General features: G+C 47.3%; 1 long non-coding RNA gene across 1 annotated transcript in view; it reads left to right on the top strand.

The window, feature by feature from the left end:
* Positions 1-334: 334 nt before the first annotated feature.
* The window catches only part of LOC112545974 (uncharacterized), a 60675-nt gene continuing 47163 nt past the window's right edge, over positions 335-13846 (top strand). Inside the window, exons 1-2 of the long non-coding RNA XR_003089562.2 lie at positions 335-376; positions 3222-3413. This is a non-coding gene — a long non-coding RNA (uncharacterized LOC112545974). The remainder of the gene's footprint in view (positions 377-3221; positions 3414-13846) is intronic.

Genomic DNA, 13846 nt, shown 5'->3' on the forward strand with positions numbered 1-13846 from the left:
CAGAAACAAATGAGTTAGAGGTCTGACAGAAAACTGCCTTTTTCACTACACAACTTGATCCATCCTCAGTGCAGGGCTATCCTGGGTTCTGAATGAGGCAGTGGTCCTGTGGAAAAAGGCTACACAGGCAACCTTAACTCTGCACCACAACCATAATCATCATCTTTTAGCGTAGCTTGTGCTTGCTCAGTGTCTTGTTTTTTCAAAGAAGCAAACTGGAAAAAAAATTAATTGTAGCCTGTGACATCACAGTGGCACCTGCCAGGGTCTTCAGCAGAGCTGGAACCTTCAGAGTCATTGCATAGCACTCTGCCTCTTGAGTTAACAGAGTGGCAGATATTAGGTTGTCATCTCTATGGACCAGAACTAGAGCAGGGTAAGAGAGCTATTGTAAGTGGCTTTTTAGACACTTGCAGAGGAATGGTCAGATTCATTAATCTTAGGTTCCATTCTGGGGTTTTCAGGGGAGTGTGAATGAGCACAGACTTTTCTGCTCTTCCTCCTACCCCCAAGTTTGACTACTACTGCCTTGTTCCCTCCAATCTGTCCCGGTCCTAACTCTGTCACTCTGGCTCATTGTCCAAATCCTACTTTTCTTCCCTTCCCAGTCCTAGTCTTCACTACTCTGGCTTCTTATCCCAATCCTAGTCTCATTGCCCAACCAGGTCCCTACCCCAACTACCAGTCATGGTTTCTCTCTTTCTCCCTGTCCTAGACTCATGAGACTTCTTGCCCATATCTACTCCTTTCCCTCCCTCCAGTACGGGTATTGTCCCCTCTGCTTTTCAGTCAGGGACCACCCTCCTCCCCACTGCATGGAGACCAGCAAGGGAGTTGGGTTATTGAGAACACTGTTCACAGTTCCCCTGCCCATCCCTACACAAGCCTGGAGCAGTTATTACAGGGAAAGTCCGTGTGAGCCCCTATGACCTGGGACTGGGGCATTCTCAGTTACACTATGGGATGACATATGTGCAGATTAATCATATGCAGGAGATGAAGCATGTTCAGTGAGGACAGATTTTAGCTGCAAAACTCTAACAAGTCTTTACTGAGCATGTGCAAACTGCCCCCATTCCAAAGGCTTGGTCGAATTCAGGCAGCTTTTCACGTGGACAATAAAGGCATATCCCTGATCCTCAGAAAGCCCCTATGCCAAATGTCAAATTCCTGCTCCAAAGGATAGGGACAGTAGACCAGTTTCAAACAGCTCAAGATTATTTTAATACTAGGCAATTCGGCCGTCATAAAATGGGATTTTCAGGTCTCTCCTCCACATTGGTCTTCTCTCCTGAGCCTCTGGTCTCTCGCTCCATCTCTCTCTCTTCTTTCTACTGCCTCCCCCTCTTTCTCTCTCAGCTCTCCTCCGCCTCCTGCCTCTCTCTTTCTCTTCTCCTCCCCCTCCTGCCTCTCACTCAGGGGACCGCAGAGCCCAAATGGCCGTTTGGGCTCCACACTCCTCATGCTGCATGGGGGGCACGGAGCCCAAACAGTCGCTTGTGCCACTTGCTCCCACGAGGCGGCCTGGCTGATCAGCGCAGAAGTCAGCCGAGCTCCACGGCGGGAGGCGAAGGGGGGCGGGCGTTGATGTTCACGGCCAGGGGGCAGGGCCTGGAGCCACTGTCACGCCGCACATCACCACCCCGCCCCCCTTCGCCTCCCACCGTGGCACTCGGCTGACTTCTGCACTGCTCAGCCAGGCCGCTGCGGGGGAGCAAGCGGCAAAAGCGGCTGTTTGGGCCCCGCACGCCACGTGCAGCATGGGCCGCCCAGAGGGAACAGTCAGCATTTCAGCAACAGCGCCGCCCAGAGGGAACAGCCAGCATTTCGGCAACAGCGCCGCCCAGAGGGAACAGCCAGCATTTCAGCAACAGCGCCGCCCAGAGGGAACAGCCAGCATTTCAGGCAACAGCGCCGCCCAGAGGGAACAGCCAGCATTTCAGGCAACAGCGCTCCCCAGAGGGAACAGCCAGCATTTCGGCATTACAGACACGCAGACACTGGGCTACTATATATATGATGTCACAACAACATGTGTCCACCTTACCCTCAGAAATCTGACAAAGTGGTTTTTAACCCAAGCTAGTTTATGCTCCAATAAATCTGTTAGTCTTTTAGGTATCATAGGTCTCCTCGCTGTTTTTGCAGATACATACTAACACAGCTACCTCTCTGAGACTTGAAAACATGATATTATAATAGGCCATTTTAGACATGCTCATTAATAGGCAACTCTACCAATCCAGCCTATAATTAATCCTGAAGCGTAAAATATCTCAGAACTGGCCATTTTTGTAAGGGCTTTCGTGAGTTCTTTGAGGTGAGCTGTGGGAGGTAGGGATGTAAGTGACTAATCGACACACTAGTTGACTAGTAGTTCCTCCTCCTCTTGCTGCCTCTATCAGAAAGAGGCAGCAAGGTGGGGGGAGGAAGCGTTGCTGGGGGGAGCCGGCTTAAAAGCCAGTTCCCCCCAACTCTAGCTCTGTGGGAGGAGGAGGGGCGCAGCGGCAATGTCTGAGAGGTACAAGAGTCCCTGCTGGGGCTCTTGTACATTTCAAAGTGAAAGAACCTGCATGGAGCCTGGGGCCAGCACCAGACGCCATTACAAAAATGTCTAGTTATGAGATATTTTACACTTTAGGATTAGTTATAGGCTGCATTGTTAGGGTTGCCTACCAAGCTGGCTCCCCCCAGCAACCGCTCCTCTCTTCCCACCTTGCTGGGACTCTTGTACATTTTAAAGGCAGAATGCTGCGTGGCACTTCCGCCTTTGAAATGTAGCAAGCCCAGTGGGCTCTTGCTACTTTTCAAAGCAGAGGCACCCTTATCGACTACTCAAATAGTCAATAGAAATTCCATCGACTATTCGATTAGTTGATTAATCTAATTTTAACATCCCTAGTGGGAGGCAAATGGGAGAATGTGTAATGGTTGTGGGGAGGGCTATGTAATGTTTGATAAGCGTTCAGGAGAGAAGGCACAGCACATTTCTGAACTGCACGAACACTTAGGGCAGTTTGTGTAAACTTCTGGAAAGAGCGAGCTCATGCTAAACATGCTCAGTGTCAATACGAGCCCATCCCCATGCTTGCCTGACATCATCCAACTGGCACAAATCGTTCTCATATTAGTAATGTATACCTGTTCTTGCAACGCTAGCAATGCTGGCACCTATTTTGATTCTGCTGGCACTAATATGGCTCCTTTTCTGTTCCTTGCAGAATCAAGCTTTTGGCCTCTTTCCTCTGAATTAATGAGTATCTGGTCTGTCTCTAGCATATCAAGTATTAACAATAATCAAAAATGTCCCTCAGATTGTGCATTCTGCATTTTCTGGGTGACTGACTTAAGGTCCTGAGGTCTGACTGGCAGAAGTGCTGAGGACTCATAGCTACAGTGGAAGTCAATGAAAGGTGAGCTCTAAACGTATTAGGTGCTATGTATGCTAAGTCCTCTTGGAAAAAAATTAGGTTTTAGGGGACTCAAACTGGGCAGTTAAATGTAGCGGGATGTTTTTTCTCTTAAGCTCTCTGTGCCTCAGTTCTCCATCTGTACCATGAAGTAACAATCGCCCCTGCTGGCACGGGAGTGTTGTGAAAATGAATTAATTAATGTTAGAGAAGCACTCAGAGTACCCTGATGAGCATCACAGAAAAGCCTGTGAGGAAATCAATAACTCTGTCTTCCAACCAGGAGTCAAATATCATGCAGTAAATAGGGCATGAGGCCACACATTGACCAGTGAAGAGAAAACAAAATATTGAACACTGTCCATTCTGTGCACTGAATGAGGTAGGGATCCTGTGGAAAAAATAGTAGGTGATCATGTAATTAAAGACTATCATAATGCTTACACACATGGAGGCCAAAATAAAGTTGCACACGCAACCTCAGTTGTGGCTTTTCATAAATTTTGAGTGCTTAACTTCATAATCTTAATAATCTCGCTATACATCAAAAAAAGTTTTTTCCTGCGGGAACTGAGTGACATCATCATGTCACTCTGTATCCCATCTGCCTCCTCCCTCTCTCCTCCCTTTCCCAGCTTGAGCCTGACCTTGCTGCTTCCCCTCACCATTTGGAATTGCTATTTTAAACCAAGCCCTTACTTCCTTTCCACCACCTACACTCCACAGGGCTTTCAACACCAAGAAACATGCCACAGTAGTTGGCAGACCCCGCATCGCAGCCGTGACAGCCCAGGGGCGGGGGGAGGGTACAGTGCTCAGGACTAGAGTTGCCAGATGGTTTAACCAAAAATACCGAACACCTACCTTCCCCCCCCCCCAAAAAAAACACTGGGGGAAAAATTCTGTGGAGAAAAAAAAAAGGGAGGAGACCAAAGTTGTTGAGCCAAAAAACCCAGCATGGCCCCTTTAAGAAATGCTTTTGAGGCTTTTTGGCCCTAACAGGCTCCCTGCTCTGGGCCAGACAGCTCTCCTGCGGAACCAGGTAAGCACCTGGGATTTTCGCCTCCTGGCCGGGAAAAAAATCAGAAAATACTGGACATTTTAGGTGTCCGGTGTTTTCTGATTTTTTTTTACCGGACAGGAGGCAAAACTACTGGACACCTGGCAACCCTACCCAAGACAGCGACCCCGGGACAGGCGCTAGGAGTGGGGCTCTCAGCTGGGCTTATGTGCCAGTAGCGGGCTCTTGAGGGATCCCCTGCCGCCCGGTTCTTGGGGAGCTGCAGCACGGTGCACAACTGCCCTGAGTCCAGCTGCTCCCACAGAGACTCACCCCCTCCCTAGCAGCTGCACTTACTGCGGTTGCCAGAGCACCCCAAGCTGCCTGGGGGAGCCGCCGCACCGACCTGTCTGATCCTTCTGTTCCACTCCCAGCGGGTGGATGGGTGGCCCTGGGCTCTGTGGGCAGGGCTGGGGTGGTAGCACAGGCAGCACTGCACAGGGGAGAGGCCAGAACAGTGGCTCCCCAGGCTGCTGCTTTCCCCACTTTAGTGGGCTACAGCACCCTGGAGTGCCGAATGCACACGTCATACCTGTGCCTCACTGTGCCCCATGATGGGGGGGCAGGCATCCCTACACCTCCCTGACCACTGGGGCTAGAGCTGGGCCTGGCACATACCGTGTCCAGGAGAGGGGGGTATTAGAGTTGGGGGGGGAGTAATGGCCTGGGCTGGTGGGGGGGGGGAGAGAATGGAGACCCAGGCTGGTGGGAGAGAAGGGGGGAAGAATGAGGGGCTGGGCAGGGTGGAAGAGAGGCCCAGGCTGGCGGGTGGGGAGGGAGAAGGGACCTGGGCTGTTGGGAGTGAGGCGTAGAAAAAAGGGAGAAAGGACCCGGGCTGGCATGGCCGCAGCCCAGCCCTCCCCAGTGGCCAGGAGGGAGAGCCAGGGTTGCCTACCCTACAAGAGAAGGGAGCTGGTGAGCGCAACAAGCAGGGGGCACGGTCCCCTAGTGTTTGTTTAATGTAGCCTTTTTGTGTGTAGTACATAATAATGTCTTGCATTTCAATAGCCTCTTTTATGCAGAGTTCTGTGTTTTAGAAACCTTAATTAAATCTCCCATGGGACAGTTTAGCATTATTACCCCTATTTTTCAGATGGGCAAATGAAAACACAAGTAGTGAAATTATTAGCCTAGGCCACACAATGGGTCCATGGAAGAAGGTAAACAGAACCTAGATAATTGTACAAAACTTCTCCTCTAGCTAAGCCTCTTAAGCACGGGCTCTGACTCCAGCAGATGTTTAGCATCCACTGGCAGCCAAGCTCCCCTTCCCCCCACACACACACTTCAGTGCCTAGTGGTGGCCCTCAGTGATCAACTCTCCCATTTCCCTCCCAGCACCTCCTGCAGGCGGGGAACAGCTGTTTTGCTGTATACAGAAGGCACTGGAAGGGAGGGGGAAAGAGTGGAGATGAGGCATACTCGGGGGAAGGGGCGGGAAGAGGTGTGTGCTTTGGGGAAGGGATGCAGTGGGGCTGGGGCTGAGGGGAGGTCGAGCACCTTCATGGAAATCAGAAGTAGGCATCTGTGCTCTTAAACCAGGGGTGGGCAATAATTTTTTGCTGGGGGCCACTTTGGAAATTTTTGAGGTGACCCTGGGCCGCACAGGAAGGGGCAGGGCATCGAGTGGAAGGCGTGGGGCCAAGATATTTCTGGGTTCCCCACCCCCAGATAATGATTGGTCTGGGGATGAAAGAGTGTCTTTGCCCCCACCCCAAGTTTCCCCAAGGCTCCCATGCCCCTGGCGTGGGAGAAGACTTCGCTCGCTCCCCTGCCCCCGGGCCAATTAGGGCCTGGGGGCAGGGGAGCACATGAAGCCTACTCTGTTTCCCCCCACACCCTTTGAGCAGTGCACGGCACTTTAAAGCGCCACGTGCTCCTGGCAGGGCGAGAGGAGGCTTCATGCACTCCCCCACCCCAAGGCCAATTAGGGGCAGGGGATTGTGTGAAGCCTTTTCCACTCTGCCCCTCCCTGTCATAGCGCCATGTGCTCCTGGCAGGGCGGGAAGAGGTTTCGTGCGCTCTCCCGCCCCCAGACCGTAATTGGCCTTAGGGCAGGAAAGCAGAAGGGCCTCCATAGGCCAGATCCACCCGCTTGGCGGGCTGGATCCGGCCAGCGGAGGCCCTTTTGTCCACCCCTGTCTTAAGTGTTTATGTATACATACGCACATTTGTGCACCCTGATTTTGGTGGGAAATGAAAGCACCAAAAATACCATGTTTATTGAAACATTCTGGTATTTCTAACTTAGCCTGAAACACTGAAAACCAGAAGTGACACCTGGTCAGAAAAAGCCAGTTCTCGTGATATTTACAGCCTTCATTTCCAACCAAAAATGAACATCTAGGTCCCTGGCTTGGTCTCAAATCAGCCAACTAGAGCTCTGTCAGGTGACCTCAGTGGGAGCAGATTTTGGTCCCTTGACTTTTGACTGAGCTGAACAAACAAAAGTAGAGAGATTTGCCCAATTCTAGTAGACTAAATGTCATTGGGTTGCCATTGCTTCAGGTGACTGAACTGGTTTCAAGGCATAACTAAAGTTAGAAGAAAAATGCAAAAAGGGATGCTTCTCCTTTAAAAAGCCAAGCAGCAAGTGATATTATTAGGCTAAAATTGAGTAAAGCTGTAGATACAACTATTCACCAAGGAGAATATAAAATTAGAAGGAAGGTGCCAAGAACAGGCACTGTGCCTTGGACTGAAGGCAAGAAACATCTTTATGTAATAGGATCCTGTATGTCTAGCACTGTAAACTACAAGGAAAATTTGAAATATACACAAGACTGAAACATTTCCAATTTCCCTTTTGGATTTACAAACCCTGAACAAACTGATACTCCTCTCTCTGCAACAGAAAAGGCTAATGAAGATTGTGGCAGAATAAAAGCAGCCACGAGAAAAGCTTGGGGGCGGTAAGAGTGCTAAACAAAGCCCTTCACACCTCAGATGCTGAGGAGTGATGATGTGGGCACACTTCCACACAGCACATCTCCAACAGCACCAGCTCTGCCTGATAGGCTGCACCTGAGACACCTTCCCAACTGAGGGCTACAAAATGTAAGCCTGTGCCCAGACAGATGAAGGTGTGCCCCTACTACCATCAGTAATAGTTAGCCACTGGGGAAGCAAGACCACAACAAACTGATAAAGGCGTTCAGTAATGGGCAGAGGTGTATGCACATATACCATCAGTCCAATTCTTATGCAAGGAGCAGCCCTCTTAGCTCAAATGTCAGAGAGTTGGAGACATATATACAATGAGTCTGGCATCCAGGAGACATGGATTGGAAGGGAAGGTAGCTCACCAAAAGAGAAAGAAATGGTGCCACCCAAACAGGACAGGAATTATTCACCCCTCAAACACACACACTCACTCTCAAGAATTCAGGCTCTCATGGGAGTGATTTGCATCTGATCATTCTTTATTTCTGTGCATCCCAGCCAGCACCCACTTGGCCATATCATGGGATAGTCAGTTCATCTATATTAAGGCCTAATCAGCAAATGTCCTGATGCTTCTCTCCTTGGCAGGGACTAGAGCAGCAATGGGCAACCTAGGGTAATGAGTGGGCCACAGGAGTGGCCCTTGTTTATCTCAGTAGGCCCCAGGTTTATTCTAACCAAGGTGGTCTCCTAGGATAGGATATCTTGGCTAATTGCCCTTGTGTACCTAGAATTTGCAGGATGTGCTGACTGAACCACAGAAGCGCTTTGGATGTAGAGGGAGCACAGGGCTCTTACAGGCAATGTGTGCGATCAACACGCACCTCACTTCACATGTCCTTGTGTCACTTTAGCAATACTAGTAGGAAAAAAACTATGCGGACAGAAACCAGTGGAATCATGGACCACAGTAAACAAAATGTCTTGTGTGCCACACACAGAACCCCGATGGGCCACACACGGCCCTCGGGCTACAGGTTGCTCACCACTGGACTGAGGCTTAGCAGATCACAGAAGCTATTCAAACCATAATGGTTTTATTACTAGTTTTCCTGGCTTCATGTTCCCAGGGCTCCCCAAAGCACTGTACAGACTGTACATTCTGGCTGGTCTGCACCCCCTGGGTGAAGCAAAGCAGCAGCTACACCCCTGACTTAGCTGGCCAGTTAGTCAGATCTCTGCTGCTATGTGTCACTGGAATGTCACAGTTTCAAAGCCTGGCCCTCCTGCAAATCTTTCTGCCCAGGACAGTGTTTCTCACACCCCTCCATTGTGATGATTTCCTGCCTCTCTTCAATTTGATGTAGCTTACCACTGGTTCCCTTCCTGACCACCAGGACTTTACTTCATCCCAAACCTGGGACCCAGCAGACAGGAGGTGGGTTGCATGAGGAGTACATGTCCGAGGAGATCATGGAGGGCTTCCAGCAACACGAAAGCCAATTCAAAGGGTTCAGATCTTGGTGAATTCCTTCTGGAACTCCACTGCATACACAGATACAGCTCCAGCGGGATCCACTTCCACTGTCCATCATGCACAGGCACCTCTCCTCTTCTCCAACAGAAGGTGCCATGTAAAAATGTCAGTTCAAGCTGCAGTGTGCCAATGAGAAATCCAGGGTCAGAGAGATAAGGAGGAAGACAAGGGAGGAGAGAGCATCCCACAAAATGTAAGAGAATTGAGAGATAAATATAGACATAGATATTAGGCTGAGATATCAAGGTGATCGAAAAGTTGGATAACAACCAAGGTGCCTAAGACAGATAAAATAGATGGAATTATTTGTTTGGGAGCAAAATCAGCACAGGATTTTTATTAGCACAGGAGGGAGATACTTAGATATGGAACAAGACAGAAAAAACATGTGCACAGTGCATCAAAGAGACACGCCTACAAATCTCCTTCTCCAAAAAATGGTCTGTCTATCTCCTAAATGGCCCAATTTCGCTCTGATATCCTACCTTGCCTTATGCTGTGTGGGAATCTCAGGCCAAGTTTACACTGGGTAAGAAAACTGATTTAAGATACGCAACTCCAGCTACGAGACGCAACTCCAGCTACGAGAATTGCTCATACCTTAAATCGAATTTCTGGGGTGGCACCACAGCGGGAGGTAGGTGGGAGAAACTTTCCCTACTCCTCACAACTCCGAGGAGTACTGGAGGTAAATCAACTTTCTATTTAGCAGGTCCTTACTAGAACAAGAGCCCAGAAACTGGGAATGGATGGCAAGGGATGGATCACTTAATGATTACCAGTGTTGTTCATCCCCTCTGGGGCACTTGGCACTGGCCACTGATGGAAGACAGGATACTAGGACAGATGGAACTTTAGTCTGACCCAGTATGGCCATTCTTATGTTTTTAAGCTCTTAAATTCTTACCCATACATCCCACCTGCAGGAAATGTTTCCACCTACATTTGCTCCTTGGTCAGTTTCATCCCATACCCTTTGGGGTCACACTGAACAATCCCCATCCCTACCTAGTATTGGAGAATGTATGCATGTCTCTTTTTATTATCATTTAGCCAAGACACGCATTTCACATTTCCCTTAATCATTTTGGTTCCCCTTCTATGAATTCTAGCCAACGCTTGTTGACATCTTTCTGTGATGCTGTTATGGTGCATGGTATGAATCATATTGTCATTTCCACAAATTTTCCTCCCTAGCTTTTTGGTTGTGTTCCTTTCATTGATGAGTGCAGGGCGGGAAGAATATTCACCTGCAGTGTTTTCCTCTTTATTTTTAATTATTCCTTTACCTTATATTGTTGCCTTATTGTTATTGCTGTTTTAGTACTTGTGAGTGAGTCACATATTGTGCTGATTAGGAGCAGACCTAGGTTCTGCAAGCTTCCCCCACATAGTTATGGTGATTCAAGCCACTTCAGATCAGCAGCACCATTCCCCCAGCTATTTCATTCCTGGAATCCCCAAACAGCTAGGTAAATGCCCCTGAATCACCAGCAGTATCACTCCTTGGAGACTCATGTATAGTTCTGCCCATCCCCCTTGGACCTGCCTTTAGAACCTCATCCTCTTGTTCTAATCTTCACCCCAGCTCTGCCAATCCATTTCATTCTTGCAGCATTTATTTCAGCATAAACTTGGTAATTAACTATGGCCCTGGAAAGCCAATTAATAGTGCCTAAAACCATAAATTGTAGTAGATCTAAGGGAAGAGGGCATAAAACACATAATAAAAAACTAATATGGTAAAAAAGAAGCCATGTTGGTGAAGGGAAGAATTTTTTGAAGAAAATATCAACAACAATGGCAGTTATCTAATCCCCTTTCTTAGTTATGATTTGACAGCCAAAGTGAGAAGAAATAAGCAGCACCAAGCACTCAGGATATGTCTGCATTACAGAGTTTTGTCGGGAAAACAGCTGTTTTCCCGACAAAACTTGAGGAACATCCATACTACAATTGCATTCTTCCACAAGAAAATTGAAAGAACAGAGGGGTTTTTCCGGCATTGGTAATCCTCGTTCTAGGAGGAAGAAACCTTTTTGCAAAAGAGCACTTTCGCAAAAAGGCGTGTGTGGACAGGGAAGAGGGAGTTCTTTCAGAAGATGAGGAAAGAGGAAAAAGCACAGGTGCCCTGGTGGCCATTCCGTCCGTAGTAATCACAGCTTACATGCGAGAGAGTGTCCGTTCAGTCTGGAAGCTCTCTTTTGAAAAAGCAGATCGCTTTTTTGATGCACTTTTGATGCTTTTTTGATACACTCTTTCAGAAGTTTTTTTGGAAGATCTCTTCTGAAAAAAGCTTCTTCCAAAAAGAGCCTGTAGTCTAGACTTAGCCTCAATGGATAAAGGAAACACAAAAGTTAGTGTCCAATGTCTGAAAGAGAACTGAAGAGCCTGGAGTTGTGGCTAGATGAGAAACTCTTGACCTCAGTGAGTCAGAAAACACTGAAGTTCTGACAATATCATAAATGATTGGAAATGCTAGTTCTCAAATATAAGAGTACGGAGGCTATTCTTGAGACAATCCTAAACCTGGGAATTGAGCCATTAATATATTTTGACATGATACTGTAGCTAAGCTTTACATCTTTGTGGAATGGAATGTACAGTAAGCTAAAGACAAAAGTTCATCCATTTAAATTTAAGGCCTTAGTTTCAGTGGAGTATATTAGAGAAGGAGGCAGCCTGTATGCCTCTAAACAAACAATACAACACATGCTAACATGGATAATGGCAAGGTCAAAAAGTGGAAATCCAAGTGATGCCAAAGGAAAGGAACAAAAGCTACAGCAGGTAAAACAGAATATGAAAATCAGGAGGGCTAAGAGCAAATGTAAAGAGAAAATAGCCAATAAAAATTATTTCAGATTATCAGAAGCAGAAAGTCTATGAGAGAATCAATAGGAGCCATCAAGGAAGATAAGGACATTGCAGGGATACTACAAAAATTCTAGTGTGTCGGTCTTCCTGCACAATAATGGAAAGTCACCTGATGGTACTGGGATGTAGGAAATGCCGTATTTTATCTGTCATGATTTTCCTTGCTTGCTATTTTTGCAGAATACAGAGATGCTGCGGCCTTCATAACTGCTGAAGAAATTATATGATATGGAACTCTTTTGTACCATGAAAATTGAATTGATAACCTCAATTAATTCTTATGTTATTTAGGATTCTGTTACACAAATTATGGAACAACATGTGACTTTCTGGTTGCTCAAATACTAATGCTGGAATTTTTAAGGGAGCAGACGGGTTCTGCATTGAAAATTCCAGCCTGGATTACTCTGAAGCCCTCGCTCCTTATGAAGAATACTGCTTCATCGTAATAGTATTGTTTTGCCTTCTAATGTGATATAACTTTTGCTCTTCTTTATTTTTATTTCTTTATTTTGGTTAACTTACACTTGTAGCTTTTGCATTTTTCCTTCAGGTATATATCAGACATGCTCCCTACATTCAATAAAACTTCTCAATTCAATATTAGTTTGTATTGTGGCTGCCAAGCATAGTCTACTGATGTCAAACAGGAAGATAAGTCAGTACAAGAAGCTACAGGCTGGTGACCCAGGATCCATTGCTCTACGAACCATCTCAAATACTCTAAGTTCTTCCAAAAAAATCTTCTGACCTTCCACCTGCAGCTCTCAAATGAGTTAACAGGAAGAACAGAGAATTCCATCCTCTTAGCATGAGAAAAGATCAAGAGTGGTTTGAGGGTATATTTATGAATGCTGGGGAGAGAAACATCACATACATAGAGAAGGTCACTAAAGAAGAGCATGATGCACTATTAATCGCCTATAAGCGGAGTGTCAGTACATGAATTATGCTGAAATAAAACACTGCTGGTTTGTGTTTCAGCACATTAAACACATCGGCTACGCCTACACTGGCCCCAAATTCCGGAAAAGGCATGCAAAGCAGGTAAGTCAGAATAGGGAAATCCGCGGGGGATTTAAATATCCCCCGCGGATTTAAATAAACATGTCCGCCGCTTTTTTTCCGGCTTGGGGAAAAGCCGGAAAAAAGCGTCTAGACTGGCGCGATCCTCCGGAATAAAGCCCTTTTCCAGAGCATCTCTTATTCCTACCTGAAAGTAGGAATAAGAGATCCTCCGGAAAAGGGCTTTATTCCGGAGGATCGCGCCAGTCTAGACGCTTTTTTCCGGCTTTTCCCCAAGCCGGAAAAAAAGCGGCGGACATGTTTATTTAAATCCGCGGGGGATATTTAAATCCCCCGCGGATTTCCCTATTCTGACTTACCTGCTTTGCATGCCTTTTCCGGAATTTGGGGCCAGTGTACACGTAGCCACTCAGTAACTTTTGCTATAAGAGGCGAGAGTTTGTCTAGCCAGGGACTAATTTAAAGTACTCATAATTTTACCAATTAGCAAATGTTTGAAGAACTGATCATATTTATTTGTAATTAAACACAGTTTGAAAGTCATTGTTCACAGCCCACAAGGGCAGAAGGAAAAGAGGTTCCCTGGGAATCTGATCCCCAAATGGGCCACAGGAGGAGGGTAGTCAATATTTGCATTGCCATCCTTGGACAGAGGAGGGCAATTTTACTTCCATCCAGGGCCGCGAGAACCAGTAGCTAGAGAAGCCTATCTTGGGCTACACCTTGGGCTTCACCTGCACAACGGAGCCAGAGGTGTAATTTCTGGCTCACACAAACAGACCATGCTAGCTCTGATCAAGTGTAGCCACAATAGCAAGAGCAGAGGGAGGGGACAGTCGCTGTCTGAGATCCTGAGACCACACATACTTGTGTGGCAGGCCCCCCTACCATTTCTATTCATAGCATGCTAACCTGATCAGAGTTAGTGAGTGTATGTGCCCCTGAGCTCCAAATTACATCCCCAGTACCACCAGAGACATAAGAATGGCCATACTGGGTCAGATCAAAGGTCCATGTAGCCCAGCATCCTGTCTACCAACAGTGGCCAATGCC

Source organism: Pelodiscus sinensis, chromosome 1 (genome assembly GCF_049634645.1).
Source record: "Pelodiscus sinensis isolate JC-2024 chromosome 1, ASM4963464v1, whole genome shotgun sequence".
Classification (NCBI taxonomy): Eukaryota; Metazoa; Chordata; order Testudines; family Trionychidae; genus Pelodiscus; species Pelodiscus sinensis.